Here is an 18,679-nt window from a genome sequence, read left to right as displayed (position 1 = left end):
CTGGATCGCTAATCATCCTCATTTACATGCTATTCGGCTGCAAGTGAGGTGATTAGCTTATCCACGCCCACTCCGTGTAAGAGACGTTTTAGCTTGTCTCTTACACGGACTTTGGGCTGTTCCTGGCTCTCGAAGGCTGCATGGAGTCTTACACTACTCTTAGACTCTGTGCAAGCCTTCGTGAATCCAGCCCATTATATCTAACTTTAGCAAAAAATGGGAAGATTAACCATTATAGATTTAAAATGGAAAGAACAGGTATATAGAATTATAATATTATATGCTGATATTTATTGTAAAGGGAGGGAAAGCTTATTTCATCAGATTTCATGCCATGCAGTGATAAATATAAATATTGTAATAACAAGAGACTTGTGATTTAAGAGACAAATATAAAATGAATAGAAATGATGTAAGAAAAAAGATAGAAGTTATAAAATGTGGTAAATTAAAACTTTGGGACAAAATTCATGGACTTTGAAAAGGGTTGTATAGAACTGAAGTAAATAATTTTATAGTATCAGAAGGTTTAGTTATAGAAGAAGGGGAGGTAGTTGAAACAGTATTTTCTGTTCATATTGCAGTCTGGCTAGAGATAATGGAAAACAGAAGGAAAGAGATTAGTAATACAATTATAGAAATGTCATATTACTATAAGCACATTTTATGAAAATTGGTCTGAATGGTAGATGATTGTTAATGAAAAATATAAAAAAAATGTTCTTTACAGTTGCAATATGATGTGGGAAAATTAGAGAAAGAAAAATATAAAAGAACGTATAATGAAGCATTGGAATATTTAGAACATTTATTTATTTATTTTATTTTACATTTGTTTACCTGGATAGTCCGACTGGATATATGTCCATTTTCAGCGGATGCCCGGGGAGAAAATCTCCAGGTTAGTAGATTACATTACATTAGTAACATTTACAAATTAACATAGTTTACAGTCTTCAGTAAGGTTACAAACATTTATAAAACATGATAGGCAAATGAGAGTTTCACACAGTGTTTCAAACAGATAAGGACTTTATCCCTTAATGAGCTCTAGATATGCCACAAAGCAAGGTCATATACATTTTAGAGTCAAATGACAGATTTAATTAGGCAAGATATCCAATACCAAGGGGGTGGGTGTTAGGTTTTGAACAGGGACATTGCCAGTGCATTTGAAAGTGTAGTTTGATGCTTTTTTTGAACTGGGTTAGAGAGGGCTGGAGAGTAAGTTCAGCAGGAAGAGAGTTCCAAGTTTAGCCTACAGAGTTGGCAAATAGAGAGTCACCAGCCACATTTATACTTTTGGTTGTTTGAACCAACCGTTTGTCAGCAGTGCGCAATGATCTCAGGTTGCTGCAGGGATTAAAGATCTTGTTTAGTGATGGTGTCTTATTGGGGTGGTTTAGAACTTTGTGGGCTATTATAAGTTGGTTGTATTAGAGAAGACTAGTCCATTCAAGCCAACCTAGTTGAGTTAAGTTGATATAGTGGTGGGTCCTAAAGGTTGCACCTGTAGCAAATCTAGCAATATGGTTGTAACAGCTTGCAGGTTTGCTAAGAGTGGTTTTATTCAAGTTAGTGAAAAGGGGGAGGCACAGGGAAGGGTAGACAGTACGTGGGAGCGAGTGATAGACATTCATGCAAATGGACTGAGGAAAGGTTTGATCCTATAGAGGGAGCCCAGTTTTTTGTTGATGGTTTTGATGGTTTGATTGACATGAGTATCATATTTTGGGGTATTGTTGACTGTGACCTCTAGGAGTTTGGTGTGAACATCTGGGGATAAAAGTGTGCCATTATTGGATCTTATGGTAAAGAATGGTGAAGAGGACTTACAGGTGGGGGATAAAATTAGCAGCTTAGCTTTGTTGGGGTTTAAAATAAGCTGACGGTTTGCAAACATAATGACAGAAAGTGTTTTGACAAAGAAAATAAAATTATATGAAAGAAATCAAGAAAAAATACAGGAATTGTTATACAGGCAAATATATTTTTTACAAGGAAAAAGAGAAGTATCAACTTACTTAAGCAGACTAGTAAAGGAATATGACAGTGTAATAAGAGAAATAAAAATCTGTAAAAGGAGAAATAGAAAGAACTCAGGAAAAAAGTATAAATAGTGTATTACAAGATGTACAGCAAATGTTTAAAGAAAAAAGAAGGTAACGGAAAAACATGGAAAGTAAAAAGTTAACAGAAAAAGAGAATAAAAAGGTAGAAAGGGAGATTTATTTAAATAAGTTAGATAAAGTATTTGGACAAGTAAATATGGATCTGGCTGCAGAACCAGATAGAAAAAGGTATTGAATGTATAAAAATTTAAGATATTGGCAAAAATATATTTGTTAAAGATTCTGAATGACCTTATGAAAAAAGAAGGCTTTATGTACAAAAAAGTATATAGTTGACTATGTAAATTCCTATAGATGAAGGAGTATATAAGAGAATTAAAAAACAAGAGACTGATAGTATTGAATAATAATGATTTTAAGATCTTTATGAAAATAATACAAAAGAAATTTGAAACTAAAATGGAATATTTTATGGAAGTTAGTACATATATATATATATATATATATATATATATATATATATATGTATATGTGTGTGTGTGTGTGTGTGAGGGTCTACTTCAGTAGACCAACAACTCACTTACCTGACACCCAGTTCTACAATCTCGAGATTCTGGTCATCTGTTTTATCTCTCTCTCTCTCTCTGTCTCTATCTCTCTATATATATATATATATATATATATATATCCCAACACCCAGTTGCCCCAGATGACAAGACTGACACGTCCAGTAGACCAACATCTGGAAGACTGACGTTTCACATGAGGTAAGTAACCGCTTGGCCATCCTGTTGAACCTTGCACCTTACCTCCATGGTTAGTGCGTTCTCGGAGTTGGAGTTTATCATGATGGCCAGGTGGTTACTTATCTCACATGAAACATCGGTCTTCCAGATGTCGGTCTTCTGAAGGTGTCCATCTTGTCATCTTGGCCAACTGGGTGTTGGGTAAGTATGCGGTCGGTCTACTGAAGTAGACCCATATATATATATATATATATATATATATATATATATATATATATATATAGGTTCACTATTAAATATCAAAATTCCACAATCCTGAGACTTTGAAAACAGATGACCAGAAACTCGTGATTGCAGAATCTCAATCTAAAAAAAAAAAAAAAAGAAAAACACAAAGCCAACTATATTAACATTTATGCCAGGGGGCAAGCCTCCCTTCACCCCCCCACACCCCCTGCAATTTAAATATACCAACTCTGAGATTGCACTATAGTGGAGTGAATGGCAAAGTTCCTGTCCTGCACTGTACGGCAATCTCCATCCACTGTTTTCGAGATTCCACAATTTCAAGATTCTGGTCATCAGTATTCAAAGTCTCAGGATTGTGGAATTTCAATATTTAGTAGTGAATCCATATATATAGATATATATATACATATATATATATATATATAGAGAGAGAGAGAGAGAGAGACAGAGTAGAAGGGTTGTCAAGAATTATTAATAGTTGTTAGAGAAATCATGGATGATATGACTAAAAGGAAGAAACAAAAATCATGATAGGAGACCTTCATAAGGCATATGATACAATTGAACATGAAATCTTATGGCTAATAATGAAAGACTATAACATAAATGAAAAGGTTAGGAAATTATGTATTCCAGTGTGTATTAATAATAAAGTAAAAATATTTATAAATGGCTAATTAAGCCAAGATATAAATGTGAAGAGTGGTGTAAGACAAGGATATCCAATGAGTTGTATATTCTTTGTATTAGGTATGAATGTCATACTATATGAAATAAATTACAAAATAAAACAGGAGGGGTATGTAACAACTGGAGGGTTAAGAATTCCAGTTCTGTTAACATATGCAGATGAAATTATAATAATCGCAAAAACTTTGGATAAAAGAAGTAATAATTCACACAGATGAGTGTCAAGAAGTGATAGGGATGGTTTTAAATAAAGAAAAAAGTAAAGGTTTAGGTGATGTAGCAAAGATATGGGGTATATATTTTACAATGAATGAATTTTTTGTGTTAAGTATAAAATTAGAATTCAATTGAAAAAAAACATAGAAGAAATAAAACAAACCTGTCTTTTCTAGAGAACATATAAATTATCATTCAGAAAAAAAAGCTTAGTTGATAAATTCAGTACTGCTGGAAAAAATAGTATACTTAACAATTGTATTTATGTTGCCAACATTATTTCCAAAGGAATTATTACAGATAATCTTTCGCTTATATGGGGTTATAGATTAAACCCAGTAAAAAGATCTGGTTTGTATATAAATAAAGGTCAAGAAGGTTTAGGGTTAATTAACCCTATGGTGTGTGCTGCTTCATTAAATTTGTATTAAGTGTTAAAGCAGATAAATGAAAAATATGAGAGATCAGTAGTATAATTTTATAAATATAAGAAATATAAGAGTGATACATTTTTGGGTTTGGTAAAAAAGAGTAAAGCAGAAAAAGAGCATATGAATGAAGAAATAAAATGTTACCAAGAAAAAATATTGTTGTGGAAAATAAAAATGGATAATATAGAAAAAGTATGGTATAAGAATGTAATTATAAAACATTAGTATATACAACCATGGGAAAATCTAAAGGATGAAAAAAATTAAAGCTATAAAAATAAGAAGCAAATGGTGTAATCAGAAATTAGAATGCCAAGATTGTTTTGTGAAAACTGGTAAGAGATAAATTACCAGTAAAAGGAACTATGCAATAAAAAACGAAAAAAAATATAAAATGTATATATAATGTCAATAATAAGAAATTAAGGAACATGTTTTTGAAATATAAAAGACCAAAATAGTCATTAGGAAAACTATACAAAATGATTTTTTTCAAAGATTTAAAGGAAGTGGCTAAAATAAACATGGATATGATTAAATGTGGATATTATAAGAACAAAAGTAAAGAATATGTTAAAGTAATAGTTAAAAAGTTATTTTATGTCATATGGGTAATGAAGAATGAAAGAATAAATGAAATGTTTTATGTTAAATGGATTTTAGCAAAAATATTAAGTAAAATATGATGGTGGTTATGGAAAAAGGAGTGGGAGTCTAATAAGGATGAAAATTTAGTATGCCTGTAATGGCAATTATGAATATGTGTAAATACATATCTATATATTTGTACATTTGTAAATATTTGTAAATATGTAAACATGTTATAAATAAGAGTTATTTCTGTATATAAATAAAGGACCCTTACTTTTTTGATGGGTGCTGTGTGGTCTTTCACATCCACCTAAACTATCACCAACTCACATAAATGGGGCCTCTCAAAGATGACAGATTCAGGAATGCAGCACCCTCATTATGCTGCACTAGAATGTCAGTAATCAATCTACCTAATGTGTAAATAAAATCTACAGCCTTCTATATCAAAGGCAAGTGTACAACCTGTTGTGCCACTGACACTGTCAAAATATTATTAATGATGCTGCAATATAAACATCTGTAAGAAATATATGTTTTAAGAGTGGCCACTGGTCTAGCAACAATAGTTGCTGTCTTTTTAAGTTAACCTTTACATTTCTTCAAGAAGACTTCTGTTATAAAGTAATTGTACTAATATATTGAAGGTTATGAAAGTCCACACACCTAAGTACTTTAAACTGCTTTGTTGCCACATGTAAGGACGTTTTGCTCTCAAATGATGAGATAGTCAAATGTTTAAAGCTAGATTCATTATCTGGTAAATAGATCATCTTCCATAACTGTGTGGTATCTCAAATAGTTTGGGGTGATGTCTTTCCAGGTCTGTCAAGTATAGTCAGACATAGCAGTGATTTCTGAAAACCACAAAGGCAAAAAAACGCAAACAAAAACAACCAGCCAGTGAATCCACCAATACTTTATTAAAATAATAAAATAAGCTCAGCACTAACACCTCAACTCACCACACAAGCTTTCAAGGAGTAAAAGCACATCAAAGAAACTTGCCTCATATAGTATATTCAATTAAACAATAAATTAATTAAACAATCAAATCAGATATTTCCAATTAAGCTCCTAATTAAGACCCTATGGATGCAAAGTATTAAATTTCAAAATATATAAAGACTCCGTAGTCAGAAGCCATTTTTTTAAAAGACATTCATCAAATACTGACACTTTAATTTTCTCTAATATAGTACCCTGTAAACCTTCACTATCACCATTATGGAAACATTTAAAATGAGTAGCTATAGAGCTTTCTTGTTTTCTATTCTTAACTCATTACAGCCGAGTGACATCTCCAGGCATTTCTGCAGTTACCTCCTACTGCTCCTCTAGGCGTCAAATATTGCCTGTTCATATTTGCATTAATAATTCCAAAACCATGTTACACACAAGGTATTGGAAAATTTTATCTTGAAGCATACATGATGGCAAACACAACTGTATTGATATATGACCTCTGTCAATGGATATTTGTTAAAAATGTAAGGTGATAACTTCAATTTTTAAATGCTGAAGCCACACCCACTAGGAGATAAAGGTACTCACTCAAAAGAGCTCTACTGGAGGGAATGAGTTAATATATCTTATATGCTGTAGCATTCTAACCTTGAATGCCCTTTTAGTTTCTCCAATATAAAACAAGCTGCATGGACATTTAAGTGCATATATAACTCCTTCTGTGTTGCACAAAAAGCTGCAACATGTATCAAATGGAATGTGATTAATATAAATAAATTTGTCTATTACATATTTGCACGCCTTACATTTTTTACAAAAAAAAGTGCCCAATGGAAGTATATCTGAATTAATTCTAACATCTGGGGGACAAAACTTTCCTTTAACAATAAAGTTATGTATGTTTCTACCCCTTCTATAGGAAATGCCCAGTTTAGCATTTAACCAATGAGAAACATTTTTCAAGGAGCACAAATAATTCCAAAAATATTTTACTACTTGGGAAATTTCAATACTTAAACACCCAAAAGTAGAAACTAAATAGATGCAGAGGTTTCTATTTGAGCCCTTTTATGTGGAACCAACATATGTGGATTAATATGTGTATTATTTGCAACAATGCCAGAACATAGCTTCTTCCAGCTTCTTTCTATTAACTTCTTTTTGATAGCAGTGATGTCTGTCAGCACCATTTCTAATCTCATATTAACAGGACTAGTACAGGCCTAAACTGACTTTTCAAAAAATCAGTATATAATGCAACCAGGAATGAAGGAGAATGATCACACCTATTTTGCTCGTCACAACTCAAACAGAAATGACTAACCAGCAGCAGTCTTACCTCTTACTGTGAATTCTCTATATTCACCAACAGTTCTACAAATTTTCCAAAGACTTACAAAGACATGCATCTGGATTGTTTCTCCCTGGGCCTCTGCTGAAAATCAGCTTTGGTCCAAGTCAGGATTTCCCAGTAAACAAATGTAAAATAAATAAATAAAAATAAATAAATACGACAGTGTCTATCAAAGGACATTCCAGTCCTCTATTTCAAATGACTTTGTGGCAATAGGGCTCACAATCATTAGTTGGAAAGCCATATCCTGAGCATTTTAAATCAGTATTGTACTTTTCAAAATGTTATCAAATATCTGTTGACCACTGCAGATACTTTTCAAAATGTTATCAAATATCTGTTGACCTGTGCAGAACAATACTGATCTAAATCTGTCAAATCAGGCTTAACAGAGCTAACCTGGAAAATGTGTACAAATAATTTATAGTCATGATTCATTATAGAAAGAGCTCTGTAGAAAGAGAAAATCCATGTTTTCCCATCTTTTTACAGCATGACTACCCTACTTCCCACCAGAAGGCTGGTATAAGTCTAGTGTCTGTAACTTCATGCATTATGTTTATTATTCCAGGAAAACTTTAATACTTCAAAAATCATAGGCCTAGCAGAAGGTCATCAGTTCCTTTGGACATTACCTTGCCTGTGTTTTAGAAACCAGCAATATACATTCCCTTTCTTGAAGTAGGGTGATCACAGATATGCCCAACTCTACCAAAAATTTTGGGTCTCCATTAAACATATTTCCTTCAGAAAGACCCCTCGGTATAACAGGGTATAATAGTCTCTGATGTCATTTAAAATTAGTACAGTGACTCTAGTTATGAAATGGATTTTACATACCATCATTATTAGGACTTGTTACTGAAAACCTAGCAGCCAATCTTGTGCAAAACATAAAAATCTATTGTCTTGTCCTTTTGAAATGTGCCTCTAATATCATTTATTATTGTGAGCCCTAAAGAGGTCTACATGGCCTTCTGCCATTCCTTTTGTTTGGAGACATTCACCCTAAACACATTTTGAAATGATTTTATTTGATGTTTAAACTGAAGTTTATTTGCTTCATCAGTGATACAATATGTTGGAAAGCATCATTCCCTAACAATAATTGACCTTTTCATCATTGTAATTTTCTAAGATTGAACTGCACCACTCAAAGCAGAAATCAGCAGCATCTCTAATGCTGATAGTAAATAAGCATGCTCAGACATACCCCGGGATTCATAAAGCTTGCGCCAGGTGCAGGCGTAGTGTCGAGGTTCTAACACCAAATATGGTCACAGAGCGATCCAGGTACAAGCTGCTCCCACGTGCACTACCTACGTACGCTACACCCGCACAACTCCCGGGCCCTGTATGCTAATTACCCCATGTGCAGCAGTGTAGCATGCAAATGAAGGTATGTAGCGATTCAGGAAGTGGTGCAGGTATAGTGTAAGCATGCAGAAATGTAAACCGCAGAAAACGGTTTACATTTTTGCAAACATAAAATCGGAACCATGACAGCCAACCAAACACATGTATTATACTGTTAATATATGTCAATGGCTAAATATATGGTCATTGGCATAAAAAATGTACAAAATATAAAATTAACATTTAATATATATAGTCACACTATCGCGATGTGGAAGCAGAGGGCAGTGGTACGCAAAGGGGATCACAAGGAAAATATAAAAATATAGAATAAAACTGCAATGTAACACATATCACGATTTCCTCATAATAGTCAATGGCAGGCATGCTACACCATACTATGGCACAAGGATTGCTAAGGGGCAGTGATAGTGTTATGCGCAGTAGCTAGAAATTAGTAGGCCATGCCATGCAAATGAGAGGAGTAATAGTGAATCACAGATTCCCCACTGGTGTAAGGATGCATCTCACAGCATAGCGTTATAGCATCGAGGTGCCCTTGAGATAAAGATGACATCAAGAGAGGGGTGTGTTGCCATTGCTATAAGCACACTGGAGCATTGCTAAACCGGTTTGCCCCTAGCTAGGCAAAGCTGCAGGATAGGGGTGTCTTGAACTGGCCATAGCTATGCTTCACTGAGAGTACACAAAGTAATCGAGTATGCATGTGAACGGAGATGAAAATGCACGTAAACCCAGTAAATGGGTTTGCACGGCACACACTGCAGCTGAAAGAGGAATGATATAGGAAAGAAATAAGGAAATGCTGCAGCAGTAAAATTGGAGTACAAATGACTAATTAACACCTAAGAGCCTACAGTGGGCCATTGACAACAGCTAACAAGGCTGCAAGCAGCTACCTGCAGTACAGGAATGAGGAGGGGCTGTACTGCAAAGAAAACAGTAAAGTGTTAAAGCAGAACAAAGCCGATTTGCAGTATATCAGCTACAAGATACATTTTGCCATGACTGGGTAGGGAAAGTACAAAACAAGAAAGATGGCAGGTGGTTGCATGCCTGATAATGGGAGGGGATCCAGGTTTAAAAGTGAATTAAAGGGCAACAGATTAATCAAGGCAGGCAGGCATATCTCCACAGTAAATGCCCCACACTTGCAGTACTCATTGCAAAACCCATAATTAAGACACACTGCAGCTGGAATAGCTCATACACACCCACTGACATCAGCAGCATCCATAGCACAATAGTATAAAGTGTGAAAGCACCTCACACACATTTGTGTATTCCTATACACTCTGCACCAGTGGTGTATACAGACAGGGAACTTTGAGTATGTACATGTTAGGGGCTGCCATAGCTTTGATCCACCAGCATGTGTTGAAGACTGAAGGTGGTGTGGAGGATGATGCACACGACCACCTCAGGCACCAGAGGAGGAGGAGGGTGTTCAGACACAGGGTAACCTACCAGGGGCTACATGATCTGGAGATAGTAGAACATTACTAGGTGGACAGGGACATCCTACAGCAACTTCTGGAGCTGTGCCGGCCACGCCTCTTAGCCAGAACAGAGGGGGACCCATTCCAGTGGATTAGAAGGTATGTGTAAGTCTGAGAATACTATCTACAGGTACCTTTCAAAGACCAACTGGGGATATCATGGGATCTCACAGGCATCAGCATCCAGGGTACTACACCAGTTCCTGGATGTATTGTTACCACATGCCAATGAGTACATATACTTCCCCTGAACGCAGGAGGTGTTGGCCAGCAATATGCATCTCTTCCACCATGTGGCAGAATACCCGGAGGTATTGGGTGCAATAGACTGCATGCACATACACATCAAGTCACCACCTGGTGAGCAGGGTAGGTGCTACATAAACTGCAAGGGATACCCCTCTATCAACTATCAGGTCATGTGTAATGCCCAGGGCATTATCATGGATGTGTATGCTGGCAGCCCTGGAAGCTATCACGACTCCCACATCTGGCATGCCTCACAGCTGTATCAGTTATTTGCCAGGGGGACATCTCAAATGGCCACCTGGTGGGGGATGCTGGCTATGCACTCGAACTGTGGATGATGACTCCCATCAGAAATGCACACACACCAATGCAGGAATGCCATAATGAGGGACACGCATAAACCAGAATCATCATAGAGCATGTGTTTGGGATGCTGAAATCACAGTTCTGTTGCTTGGATATATCTAGTGGAGCCTTCCAGTACTCTCCAGGCATGTGTGCCCACATCTTCATAGTATGTGCCATGCTACGCAATATGGTCCTGTGGAAACAGCTGCAGCAGGGACAGAATGGTGAAGGCCCTCACAGCCCACCACCATTGCCAAGGGCCCCAGAGGCACAGAGGTACTCAGACCATGAACCCCTTGAGCCAGCCCCAGTAGGCAGACAGAGGCATGCCCAGTATGCCCATGCCTTGGCAAAGAGGGAACGTGTAGCACACACACTGACATTGTAGGCACCTAGGGACTGACACCTTTCTCCACCTGCACACACAGTAAAAATGGATGGCACACACACAAGACTACGTGTAAATTGTCATGTATAGACAGTCTACTGTGTGCATCCAACATAGGCAGCCCTCAACTATTACACACACAACTGTCATTGGGACAAGGTAAGTCAACACCTGAACAATAAATTAAGCTATCAGCATGTGTTGATACTGTATGTATAGATTCATAGGTAGGTACTTGGCCAACTGCCAGAGGCCATTCATAAGCCCAGCCAAAATGTGTCAGCTTTTGCCACCCCATTGATTCATTAACTGTCCCTCTGTGGAGCAGAGCCAATGGCGGGATCCCTGGGGTGCATCTACTGTTCTCCATCCACTCTTCAATGTTTCTCTTGCAGAGTGTTAGTGAGGGGCTCTGTATAATGTAGTTAGGGATGTTGTTCCAAAGTATGGGGAATGTCTGTGACAGGAATCTGTCCATCCAGCTTCTTCCAGTTATTGCTGTGAAAAGGTTCACCTCACTACAGTGTGTGGCTCACTGTGACATGGATTCCCATAGGTGGAGCATATCCATTAAGCCTGAGTTCGACATGGCTATGTTGGCCAGCAGAGATCATCACTGGGTAAAGGAGATGCTATTGAGTAAAGCAGGAGTCTATTCAGTCTGGTTGCATAGGCCATATATTGGAGGCCAGTATTCCCCTTGGCGAGGTACATTCGTGGACCTCCTAGCTGTTGGAAGTGTCTTCTGAGGTACATCCCAAATGGGTTATTATACCCTATGATGGGTCTGATGAGTGATGAGTAAAGGGGCACTATAACCCCAGTATGTCTAGATGGGAACCCTTTAGTGATCAGATGGCCTACACAGAAAGATGTCCTAACAACTGTGGAGATATGATTGTCAAAGGGGAGATCACTATCTACCTTAGTCCCCAGATACCCCATTACCGTGTCCGTATTAAAGTGGCTGCCACTTATGTGTTAATATGTGGGTGCTTAATATTCCACAATAGAATGACCATGCAGTTAGTGGCACTTGACTGGAGGCCATGATGTTGACACCCTGTGACGGCCTCTGTGAGGCCCCTTGAGGGATGTCTGTGTCAGCTGGACTATCAATCATGGCTCCCAGTTTGCAGTCATTGCCAAACATGGTCTGCCATAGTTCACCTGTGTTTGCCTGTACCTCTGAGAAGTATATGCCAAACAGTAGGGCTCCCAGGACTGAGTCCTGTGGGACACCAGTCGTGACTGGTCAAAAGTTGGACCTGGAGACCGCTAGTCATACCATGTGGGTTCTGTGTGTAAGCCCGTTGGCAACCCAACCTGTGATATATGGGTGTATGTACAGGCTGGTGTGTTTATCAATAATACCTGAATGGGTCATGGTGTCAAAAGCCTTGGTGAGGTCCAGGTAGTATGTGCGAATGACCTCCCCATCATCTAACGTCTTGGTGATTGTATGTAAGACGTCAAACAGGTTCAGTAGGCATGAACTGCACTCAACCAAGCTGACCTGGGTTGGGTCACGTGTTCGGAGGTTACCAATGTCTTTGTTAATGAGTGCCATGAGGATGTGATCCATACCATTGTAGACCAGGCTAGTCAGGCTTATGGGGTGGTAGTTAGCATGGTCAGTTGTGATTCCACCTTGATGGAGTGGAATAACCATTGCCATGCACCATTGTATGGGCATGTAGCCTGTGAAGAGGCTGAGGTTGGAAAGCTTAATTAGGTGGGGGGTCAGGTTGTCTTGTACAGATTGCAAGATGTAGTCTGGGACAACATCTGCCTCCACTGATGCTTTTAGAGAGGGCCATTTCCACCAGTTTGTCTCTGATGTGTGTGATACTGTACCTTTTGGGTAGTGTTCTTGGCTCTTTAGGGGTGAAGTATGCACCGAATGTATCTGCAAGGATGTTGGCGATATCAGTAGGGTCAGCATATTTTGTGCTATATTTCACCGGCACAGTGCAAATCTGTGTGTCATCACTTAGATCCTTGACATAGCCAAAGAAGGCTTTGTGGTTATCTTTCGAATCCTTGCGTATTCTCCTACTGATGTTAGCCTTGGATGATATCATGAGGGACCTCCGTATCATACTAATAGTGGTCACGGATGTCTGCCCTTAGTGGGATTTGCTGTTTGTCTGGAACACTGTCCTACTTCTGTAGTATATCCTGTTTATTGCAGAGGTCCACCAGATTAGTGTCCTTGTCTAGGAGGAGTGAGTCTTGGTTTACCAGTGATGGCACAATCCATACATCCATGTAGTTGCTTATAGACTACATATGTAAATCTGTCTGTATCTTGAGCAGTGTTTCCCCTTAGCATGGGGGCTGTGAAATCCCCCACCCCTGTCACTAGTAGTGTAAATTTAGCTGTAGGGCAGGTATACACTGTGGTATCTTTGGGCGGGGGAGATGCTTGGGTGTGGAAACAGTGAATAGTTCATGGTCAGATGTAACCAGTGACCGGTTAACCTCCACTGTAGTGCACCTATTGCCCATGTTGGTGATGACCACTTCTAGTATGTTTACACCCCTTGTTAGGGAGGTTACCACCTGATACAGGGCATATGAGGTGATAAATTCCAGGAAACACTGGGCCTGGAAGTGAGTACTGGAGTAAGTTTCCCAGTTAATGGTATGATAGTTTACATCGACCAATGCCAGGGTGTGTGTTAGGACTGTCATGTTCTCCACTGTCTCCAGGTAGGTGGAGTGGTGGTCCGGGGTCATGGAGGGTGATCCGTAGCAGGCGACAGTTTACATTACAGTTGAGGCTGATGTTAGCTGCACATAGATGATCTCAGAGGTATGCTGTCCCACTAACCTGGACGTGTAGGTATCCTTGATGAATATGGATACACCCCCTCCAAGTCTGAGTCAGTCCATGTTCTGTGGCTGAAATGTGTGGTATGGGTTGTGGTCTGGTAGTGCTGGTGTGCTCTCAGGAGCCTTAAGACAGATCTCAGTTACTGCACAGTTGTTGATGTTATCCATCCTGAGGAGTGCTGTGAGTGCATGCATGTTGTGATCACAACCCCTGGTGTTGAGTAGCATAACCCTCATTGATTCCGCTATTGCACTGTTTACGGAGCTGGTTTTCACCTTTGAGACTCTCCTAAATAAGGCACCATGGGGGCGCCAATAGCCTTGGCCAGTATTCCAAAGCCTAAGGCTGACACATAGGCCGGTATGGTATTGTTGCATGCATGTTTCCCATCTGTGCTTGTTTTTCATCTCTCCTGTAGGTAACCTACTGTAAGCAATAGAAAGCCTTAAACTTATGCAAGTCTTCTAGCTTCCAAGATAGGCTTTTGGAGTGACTAAGTATCAGTGTTCTGTATGTTCTTGCTGTACTTAACTGTTTCCTGACTACATGGTGATTTCTTACTGTATATTGTGATCTGAAAGTCTGTTTATTCACATATTATGGCTGTGATGGCCTGCACTTTAGAGGTTCACAGATAGCCTACTACCTATCTGCCCAAGGGCAATTAGAAGCATAGCTACAGTGTGTTGGCTTTCTCTGCACCATTGATGAAGTAACAGCCTCTGTCAAGCTTAGCCAATGAAGCAATTCCAGGCTGAGTTGCTGGAAGCTGTTGAAGAATGGGGTTGTGGAGGGTGATAGGGGCACTTAGTGATCTAAAGAAGGCATGTTAATGTGACAATTCAACACCATTCAATTTCCCCAGCAGGTCTCGCGGCTATCAAACTGGACAGGCTCCCCCACCCACTGGCTGTATGGTTCTGGGACACATGATCCCAGGGGTGTATATTTTGTTACCCATTCACACAACAAGGTTTCCCGCGAAGTGTGAGAGTGAGGGGCTATGCCTAATGTAGTTAGGAATGTAATGTATTGTCTCACAGTACATTTGTTATATGTTGTTATTTCAGGAGTAAGTGAAGCTCAGTGGGTTTGGGGGCCTCCGCCCTTTGCTTAACCAAGCTTACATAAAGAAATCATCTAAACAGGAAATAGGCAGAAGCAACGTTAATGTCAACAGTGTAATGGTTACAGCATCTGCATAGTATCTGTGCATTCGAGGTCCCAATCCCAATAAAGGCAGGGATGTTTATCATGTTCAAAAGTATACCTTAACCACACCTTGCATATATAGGTAGTAATCGTCTGTATAATAAACATTCAAAAAACCCATATAAACCCATGTGTGCTGGAGAGTACAGTCAACAGAGAATGTAACGGTATGTAAGCACATAGTGAGATGTTACTTCACTGACATGTATATATCCTGAGAAGTTAGTGGATGTGGCCATGTTTGCCACCACAGGTTATACGTTACAAAGTTTGTTTAACTGTTTAACCGCTGCTATAATGTCAAACAAACACTTTTAAATATGCTTACCACTGCTTAAATGAGCGTTATTCTGGAGTAAAAAAACATTTGTAAAGCATCACAGTATTGAAACCTGGACTATGCACGCTGTAGTCATGGGACTTACCACTAAGCCATCTGAGGTATATACATGTTTCACTGTCTTAAGACTACACCTTATACCATATGCATTCCACTGTAATGATCACAAATGGGACAGTCACTTTATGTACATATGTACAGCACATTGTTATGTACTGTAGTTTGTGAACCAACACATTCCAGACTACATATGTAGTACTGCTACAAATTAATACAAAATATATATATATATATATATATATATATATATATATATATATATGCATGTCAGTGATGTCTGCACATAGATATATGTGTATGTATATATATATATATATATATATAGTTCCCCTTCACAAGATCGAATGGATGGAAGCTCGAAATTCATAATCTCGAGACCAGAATCTTGAACTTCCATTCACTCGAAATTGTGAATGGGAGACTGAGGTTTAGAAAAAATAAAAAGTTAGCTTACCTTATTGCAGGGGACCAGGTCCCCCTGTACCCTAGTAGTTTAAATGTGAATGTTCCGTTACCGCATTATAATGGAGGAATGGAAAATCTTCCATTTTGCGCTTACGCGTATAGCACGGAATGGGAGATTTCCCTTTCCTTCATTATAGTGCTATCTTAGAGTAGGTATATTTAAGTATGGGGGGTGTGGGGGACACAAAGGAATTGGAGTATACACAAAACACATGCAGCTCTGGTATTATAACTATTAATATTAACCTAATTCACCATAGAAGGGGTGGTTGTTGTGTATGTGAAGATTGGGGTGGGGGAGGAATGATGGGTAATGAAATCATGCATCAAGGAAGGCCTGGGTCGGACGTTCAATAAGTGAACTGGAGGGGTATACATGGAGTATGGGGACAATATAAAAAGGACACAAAACAAGAACTTTTCTCATTCATAATACACCCTGTCACATTGCAACACCTAATTTCACAAACATATGAACATTAACATGTATCAGACATATGTACACCAACTGACTGTCACATTTGTTTTCAGTAGTGAAGAATGCCTGTAGTAAAATGTATATTCTAAACACCATAGCATTTGTACATATCTCAGATGCCTTAGTGGTAAAGTCAGTGAATGTGGTGTTCATGATCCCGGGTGCAAGGGCTGTTAAGTTATTTTTAGAGCCAGAATAAGGGCTGTTGGATGCAGGTTGATTAAAGCACTCTTAAGCAGTTGTAAGCGGGTTTGCATGACGGTAAGTGGCACTGAAACATGATGAATGGAGAAGCGCTTCACAGGTTTAACATTTGCTTAACATTGTGCAGAGCACGAGCAAACCTGCTTACAACTGCTTAAATGTGCATTATTCACACTTTCCCTACCAGTGCCTACTCCGATAGGTAAAATAATAACACCTTCCAGGATTAGAACCTGCAACCATGCACTTCATCCTCAGAGTAACCTAACATTAAGCTACCTGGGATGTACCCATCCCAGTTCTGTATACAGATAGGTTAAAACACAAAAGGGAGGAATGTGTTGAAATAGGACAACCCGCCATGTACCCAATGAAAGGTGTATGCTCATATATAGCTATAGACACACACACAGATATATATATATATATATATATATATATATATATATATATATATATATATAGAGAGAGAGAGAGAGAGAGAGATACATAGAGACATGTCGATATATACAGATCTACATATATATGTAAATATATAGATAGGTTAAAAACATCTACACATCTATGGAGGTTCAGATAAACGTATGCAATAATATATATATATATATATATATATATATATATATATATATATATATATATATATATATATATATATATATACATATACACACACACACACATATATATATATATATATATATATATATATACACATACATACATGCGTGTAGACACCATCCAAAGTGTTCATATCTGAGTATAACATGGACCATAGCAATCACACATTCCACCCCCCCCACAAACAATATGCACATAACATATGAAGAGTATATGCCAATACACTATTACAAATATTTTCTATGGACACAGTCACCAACACAACTGCAATGACTGCAAATATCCATGACAGAAATACACAGACAGCTTTCATTTTTGCAAAACTTTATTACATTCCAATGTATTGCCAAAAGTATTCAAGGACTAACAGTACCTGCATGCTATACAGGAAGCATTTAACAGTGCCTTAATGAATCAGCCTGCAATTACCATAGTATTAGTCCACTAAGGGATAGGTGTTCACATAGGGAAAGAACACCCACACACATATAGACGTTGTATAAAAGGGGTTCTTACACACCTGCATGTGCTATGTACACCCACCAACATCTACCCCACAACCAAAATAATTACATCAATACATACTGTCATACCATAACCAATTATTCAACTACTGTGCAACATCTGCTGAAACCTTAACATACCTGGACACAGACACACTAACATGGCCCTATGTGAAATAGTTGCTGTTATACAATTGAACAGCTGCTGATGTAACAGGGTTTGCATGAACTAATCCCGTTTTAGAGGATTGAAAGGTTTGTACAACAGGAAGTGTTACCGAGTACTGATTATCAGTACAGTATGATACACAGTAACACCAAACTAAATATGTCTAGTAAGTACACTATAAACCCCCTAACATTATATTCATAGCTATGCAGCCTTGAGCTGGTCAAGACAACCTGGCCAGACTGAAACATATGCAGAAGTATTAGGTACAGACAAACCCTGCACAAGTAGCAATGTTCAGAAATATAACAGCAGTACTCACATTTAGACCAAATCCTCTAGGCATTACACACAATATATTACTGTTCATCTCCATACAGCTGTTGCAATAGATTTCAAGCCACACTTCCACGCTGTATTCCTCACAAGTAAGGCAAAGGGATAACGGCCAAGTAGAGTACTCAGTTATACTCCACTGTAGCCATGGTATTGGCTAAGGCAGTAGCAGCGCAGCTGATGTGCATGTAATTAGCTACTTTGGAACACCAGTTGGTTATCGGGATTGCACATGTTACTGATCTGTAGCTAAAAAAGGTTGCCTTGTCACACATT

The sequence above is a fragment of the Protopterus annectens genome, chromosome 3.part1 (assembly GCF_019279795.1).
Source record: "Protopterus annectens isolate FY-2018-M chromosome 3.part1, PAN1.0, whole genome shotgun sequence".
Taxonomy (NCBI): Eukaryota; Metazoa; Chordata; order Ceratodontiformes; family Protopteridae; genus Protopterus; species Protopterus annectens.
The sequence above is the reverse complement of the archived record's forward strand: the minus strand, read 5'-3'. Positions refer to the sequence as shown.